We start from the raw sequence: 7,190 nt of genomic DNA, 5'->3' as shown, positions 1-7,190 counted from the left end.
AAATATACCCATGTGGTCTCATTAGGTAAATAATATTTTCCAAATATTCTGATGCACGATCAAAATAGATTTAGGAAAGTAGAAAAACAACAAAGAGAAAAGCTGTTGAATATCTGAGAGAGCAGAGAACTTAATTGAGTTATATATATGTTGAATAGAGAAGATGAGGTTAAAGAAATAGAAATTTCAGGAAATAAATGGCAAGAGCAAGTTCTACTTCTATAGTCTGAAGATCATCATGATGTATGACTCTGAGCCTTTGACCTCTGCCATCATGGGCACATCTTCAGTCTTAGGACAACTGGCCTGTTTGTAGTTCCCTTCACAAAGAATGTCTTCAGAGCCTGTTTGACGTCTTTATTCCTGTGACTGTACATGAAGGGGTTCAGCATGGGTGTGACCACAGAGTACATGACCCAGGCTGTGGCACTTGAATGTGCATTGTGGGTAGCAGCAGAGCTAAGGTACATAGCTAAATTCATATCATAAAATAAGGAGACAATTGAGAGGTGAGACACACAATATACTATGTCTTGACAATATACTATGTCAGGGGAAGACACACAATATACTTCCCCTGAACTGTTGACATTCCATGTGTGCAGGACACTATTTTAGAATATGAGTAAAGGATCCTAGAGAAAGGACCAGCACCAAGGAGAGCTACAAAATACATCACCATGTTAGTTAAAATTGTGTCAGAACAGGCAAGTTTGATCATCTGAGTTCACAGAAAAAGGAGGGATTTCCACGTCTATGCAGAAGGACCGTAGTAATGCCATTAAGCATTGTAGGAAGGATTGCAGGACATTCATGATCCAGCATATCAGAACCAGCAGTTCACAGAGCCGAGGGTTCATGGTGACCATGCAGTGCAGGTGGTGGCAGATGGTCATAAAACGGTCATAGGCCTTCCAAGTGAGGAAGAAAACATCCAACCCAGCAAAAAGTATGACAAAATACATCTGAGTAATGCAGGCTTCACAGGTGATGACTTTGCTCTGTGTCTGGATGTTCCACAGCAGGTGTTGGAGGTGAACCAGATGTCTAGCAAGGACAGGTTGGAGAGGAAGAAGTATGTGGGTGCTGGAGGCTAGGAACAGTAGTTAGCATAGTAAATGCAGGAGGTCCATCAAAAAGTTGATGGACACCTTTAACAGGGCTGAAGATCTGCATATGATTGCCTGCTGCCAAACAGCTGAGGGAAGTTCCCTCCAACCTGATGGTGCTTTATTGTTTACCAGGCCTTACCTTTGATATGTATATCTGCTTTGCTAGAGGGCAAAATGTGTGAATAAAAAGCCCTGGGTGCTGAGATTCCAGGAGCTTAGTTACTGGAACTAAGTTTCCTTCTGGCCCTCCAAAATGCCTTTTAAATTTGTATTTCTTGTCTAGTTTCTTTAATCCATTTATGCACAGCCCCTTTGCCAGATTTCTTGAACCCTAGTAAATGCTGAGAATGACCCCTAGTAGATGCTGAGAATGAGGTGGGAGTCTGAGCTGATGGCCAGGATGATGAGTAGGTTTCCCAACACAGTGATCACGTACATGGAGAGGAAAAGCCAAAATCTGAGGGGCTGCAGTTCTGGTTTCTCTAAAAATCCCAGAAGAAGAAATTCTGAAATTTGTGTAACATTTACAGGTTCCATGTGGTGAAAGTAACTACCAGGAAAGATGAAAATACCATGACTAATTTTCACACAGAGTTGCATTCCTCACATATTTAAAATGCTATAATTCATATTTTACAACCAAGAAATTAATTTTAGTATTGTGTGTATGGCTATGGTCCCTTTTAGGGGCTATCCAGTGCTACCCCTGATATGGAATATTTGTCCCAATCACCTATGTAGCTGAGGGGTTCATGTATTCTACAGTTTTTAATGAGAATTTTGTCATGTTTCGCAGGAATGTAAATTGAGTGCTGACCATGTTTAGGCACTGTCCGGGTTGTGAAAATAGGGTGCTGAAAAACAAAAGTCTCTACAATGCAATGAGGGAGAAAGAATGCAGAAGCAAATGATAAAATAATAAATTATTTCATATGGTGGCTGGTGGTATGAAGGAAAGGACAGCACATCTAAAGGAGAAAGTAGGTAGAGAGTACCATTTTTCATGGGTGTGTAGGTAGATCTGTAAGCAAGGTGACATTAGAACAGAGACCTCAAAAGTGAGCAAAAAAAATCTGAGATGTCATAAATTAAATAACACTGAGCCAATGAGTGGGATAAAAAGATAATAGTAGTCAACCAAGTCAAAGCTGTGGGCCCATTTACAAAACACTGCTCACATTCCTGATTCAACTTCGGTAGTGACACTCAGTGCCCCTGCAGCCTTCATGTGCATGAGCTTCCAGGACTGTTGCCTATAATGAATCTAAACTAGTAAATATTTCTTTCTTGTGCTCCTATCCTAGAAGTGCCCCAGTTTGTTTTCTCCCAGGACAGTGGACATGTCTTTCTTTGCCGCCTCTCTCTGCAGCTGCTGGTTTAGACTTCATGCCCCAGGACCTGGTCCTTTCCAGGCTGGCATTTGGATCAATAAACCCTATTTTCATTTTTAAAGAAAAGCTTTGCGCCCTCAAAATTTTTTCTTTAACAAAAGAGAGGAAGGGAGACACAAGACTATGTGGGAAAGTGTGTTCTGGGCAGAGGGACTGGCCAGTGCAAAGGCCCCGAGGACAGTTCTTGTTTCTAATATTCAAGTCAGAAATAATGAAGCCAGCTTGCAAGGTGGGTGAGCATGAGGGAGAGTGAGGAGAAGTGGTGGGAGACACGTTGAGGAGTGAGGTGGCCTCTCTGCTACTGCTGACACCTCAGGCACAGGGACTTCCTCATCCACACTGCTTCTTACACTCTATTATTCTTGCTGCAAAGGTGTCCTGTGAATGGAAACAGATCCCCTCCTTAGTAACATCTCTTTTTGTTTTTAAAATATATTTTTGTTGATTTCAGAGAGGAAGGGAGAGGGAGAGAGAGATAGAAACATCAATGATGAGAAGCATTGATCCTCTGCCTCTTCCACATCCCCTACTACTGTTGAAGCCCGCAGGCTGACCTTTTAACCACTGAGCCAAACCAGCTAGGGCCTTAGTACCTTCTCTTGATTGAGTTTTGGCCCCACTGTGTTAGAGCCACCTTTGAATGTATGAATGCAGCTATCCCTGCTTTGAGCACCTCTCACATCCACAAACCTCACACACATACCACCACCACCACCGCCGCCACCACCACCAGAACCACCACAACACCATGGCCCAGTTATTCCAATGTCTCTCTCACCCCAGTCACACTGATTATGCCAGGAATGGATTCAACACAAGTTCGCCAGATCTATGATTTTCCACCTGTCAAATATAGAAATGTTTCCAGAAATTCCTCATAAAATGGACTTTTCTAAAAATTAACTTCCTATAAAATGATAAGCTAAGGTCATGTGGCATAAAAATATCTAAATGTAACTCTTATAATGAATATATATATTTTAATATGGTTTTATTGATTTTCTTATAGAGAGACAAACAAAAACTCATGAGAGAGAAACATGGATGGGCTGTCTTCTTCACAATCCCTACTGGGGATCCAGCTTTCAACCCAGCATGTGCCCTATGGGGAATCAAACCAGCAACTTGTAGGTACATGGGACGATGCTCAACCAACTGAGGCACACTGGCCAGAAAAATTAATAAATATTTTATGAGGGTATAAATAACAGCTTTTAAGTGGTGATATAAGTATAAAATCCCTCATTATTTTGACAAATGTGTCAGGAACCCGAAGAGTGTGGAGCCCTGGATTTCATCTCAAAGGAACCCAGTTCTGCCATATTGAAGAGGAGAATAGCAATTTTCCAGAGACATCGGGTCAGTGTCCCACCCCCAACCAGACTTTGAAGAAAAAATGAAGTCAGGGATGGGATAGGGTAGTAGGTCTTTCGACCTCTAGAAAGCAGGCGAGACCAAGACAAGGAGTCATAATAACTGAGTACACTTGACTTACAACCTGGTCACCTGGGATCAGAGAATCATTAGGAAAATTTTCCTTTCTGCTTATTCCAGAGGCCCAGAGGGAAATCACGTGCTTAGAAGTTGGAATAACACAAGGGAAATGTGCCTGATGAGCAGGTACAGAGAGAGCTGTAAATATCTCCCCTGTGCAGTCCTCAGCTTGTCCAATGCTGGGGGACAGCACATGGCTGTTGCTTTTGATTCCTAAACTGGCTCAGGAACTGATGCTTCACTCCTTCCTGCTGTCTCCTGTGGGGCAGAGCTTCAGTCTCATCATCAACCATCCAGGGAGCAATTCAGACTTCCACACGGAGACCTTTCTCTCAGAGACTAATCCAGGTGAGTCTGGGAGCCGAGCAGGTACATCAGGAAAAGGTCAGCAAGAATGGAACCTGACAACTTTTACCTAAGTCACCTGGGGGCCCAAACAGCCTAGACCAGAGATAAGAGCTCACTGTGTTGGCATTTTGAATTAAGGAATAAATTTGTAATTAATATAGGTAATACATTAAGAAACATGTGTTTGCTTCTATCTGTATTATAAGGACCATAGTTAACATTAAAGTGATAAGAATGGGAGTCCAGTTGCATGACACTGTAGAATGAGTGAGATGCATAAAATGATTGCAGTAAAATGAAAAGGTACCTGAAGAGATTTGTTTTTCAGGAAGAAGGTAATAGAAAATTAGTTCAGAAGAACAGTGCAGTGGGGTGAGAGTGTTTGTATAAAATTTCAAAGATAGTTTGAATTTATACATGTTTTGTATTTATTGAAAAGATCCTGACTAGTCAGAGAGTTGGTCCTTGCAACAGTAACTTGTGATACATTCATTGCAGTATCTTCTCTAATGCGGGGTATTCACATGAAAAAAAGTATTTAATAAGTCTGGAAAAGACTACTAAATAGTTTTACTTCGAATTAAATATTTATTATTGGCAGGGCTGCATATATTTTTGGATTTGTTACCCATTGACTGTCTCTGTTGGAACAATTGACAGGAATTCCTACCCCACACTCAGCCTTTCCCCCAGTGGTCTCTACATGTAATGAGAAATTCTGGCATGCATTCTGGGAATATAAATTGAAGATTATCCAACTTCTAGGCAAAGATATAGGGTGCTGAGAAAAAAAGTCACTATAGTTATATAGATGGAGAAATAAAGGTCACCCATTGTACCTTAACTCTTAATGCCACAGAGGAAGCACAGTTTGTATTTATGCAGTGAGGCCTTCACTGTACCAGCTGAGGGGGGAATGTCTCCATTCTAGTTAAAAATATTTTTCTATTTCATGTGTGTTTTTAACATAAAATTTCCTTACCCAAGGGAAGCTAATGAGTAAAGAGGCTTAAACTTGGTTCCTCAGACAAATTTTATTGAATAAATGTCTATATTGGAATCCTATAGCTGCCATGATGTATTCCCACACTAGTTGCTTGGAACAAACATATGCTCTTACAGTCTGGATGTCAGAAGCTTGAAATTTGTCTTACTAATATCCAGATGTGTGCAGGGTTGGGGTCCTTCTAGAGGCTGAGGGGAGGATCTGCTTCTCTCTGACGCTTGTTAGTGTGGCTGGCTGCCTGCATTCCTTGGCTCATGTTTCTTTTTCCATCTTCAAGCCAGCTGGGTAGCATTTTCCAAGTCTCTCTGAGTCCAACTCTTTTGTCTCTCTCTTCAACATTAACAGATTCATTGTGGTTACCTTAGTCCCAAATCAGCCTATTAACATGCCTGTTCCATCTGCTGTTCTAATCCTCCTCTTGCTATTAAATATATCATATTTGTGTGCTTAGAAGTGGGAGTAACAAGAGGGAAATGTGCCTGAGGAGCAGGTACAGGGATTTATAAATAACTCCTCATCTCCAGTCTCTCAGTGTGTGTAAACTTAGACTGGGAGGAGCACAGTTATGTTTATTTGTCATTGTTCTTTGTTTGTTTGGAGGCCAATTCTGGTTGGTGACTTATACTTCACATCTTCCTGCTATCTTGCTTGTGAACATAACTTTAGTCCTTACCATCAACCATTCAGGGAGGAATTCAGATGTCCCCATAATGACCTTCCGGTAAGAGATCATATCTTGGTGAGTCCAAAACCCAGCTGACCCTGCATGAGAGAGAGGGTCACAGAAAATGGAAGCCAAAAACAATTACCTGTTGTCACCTGAGAGCCCATTCTACTTAGTCCAGAGGCAAGAGATTGTTGGGTCTGTTTGCTTAATGAATCAATGTATTTATTTCAATGGCTACATAGAGTTCATAGTGTGACAGCTACTCACACTTATGATGGTCTTTTACACTCTTTATCCTTAAACTAGAGACTCGGTCCAAGAAATTCGTGCACTGGAGGGGGGGGGGGCCCTCAGTTCGGCCTGCACCCTCTCACAATCCTGGAGCCCTTTGGGGATGTCTGACTGATTGCTTAGGCCAGGGGGGGAGAGGGCCTATGCAGGCAGTCAGACATCCTAGCACTGCTGTGAAGGCAGGAGAAGGTCCCTCTACTGCTGCTTTGCTGGCCAGCTGTGAGCCCACATTCTGGCTGAGCGGCGCTCCCCCTATGGGAGCGCACTGACCACCGGGGGACAGCTCCTGCATTGAGCATCTGCCCCTGGTGGTTAGTGTTTGTCATAGCGACCAGTCGTTCCACCATTGGGTCGATTTGCATATCAGCCTTTTATTGTATAGGATTGCTGTCCTATCAATGCTATAAAATGTTTAAGTTATTAAATTCAAAATGTGGTTCTGATCAGGGGTGATCTTGTCCTCCATGAGACATTGAGTAATGTTCAGAGAAATTTGTGACAGTCACCCTGGAGAGGGGTGAGTGGAGGCAGGGACGCTAAACAACCTTCAATTCACAGGACAGACCACACCACAGAGAGCAGTCTGTCCCAGATGCCAACAGGGCGGAAGCTGAGAAACTCTGAGTTAATTAGCATCACTATTTGTACAGTATCATGTCATTTATGAATAATGGCAGTTTTACTCCCTACTTTCCAATCTGGTTGCCTTTTATGTTTCCTTCATGTCTGACCGCTGAGGCTAGGACTTCCAGGTCTATGTTGAATAAGAGTTGTAAAAGCGGACATCCCTGTCTTCTCCCTGTTCTTAGGGAAAATGTTTTCAGTTTTTGCCCATTGAGTATGATGTTGGCAGTAGGTTTGTCATATATAGCCTTTATTAC

At 42.2% G+C, this 7,190-nt stretch overlaps 1 pseudogene; it reads right to left on the bottom strand.

The window, feature by feature from the left end:
- Positions 1-272: 272 nt before the first annotated feature.
- LOC139011471 (olfactory receptor 1571-like) lies at positions 273-6,084 on the bottom strand (annotated as a pseudogene).
- Positions 6,085-7,190: the final 1,106 nt, after the last annotated feature.

This window comes from Myotis yumanensis, unplaced genomic scaffold, assembly GCF_028538775.1.
Source record: "Myotis yumanensis isolate MYYU_CA2020_CCGP unplaced genomic scaffold, mMyoYum1.0.hap1 SCAF_5, whole genome shotgun sequence".
Taxonomy (NCBI): domain Eukaryota; kingdom Metazoa; phylum Chordata; class Mammalia; order Chiroptera; family Vespertilionidae; genus Myotis; species Myotis yumanensis.
Note: the sequence above shows the minus strand (reverse complement) of the source record. Positions and strands in the feature narration are given on the sequence as shown.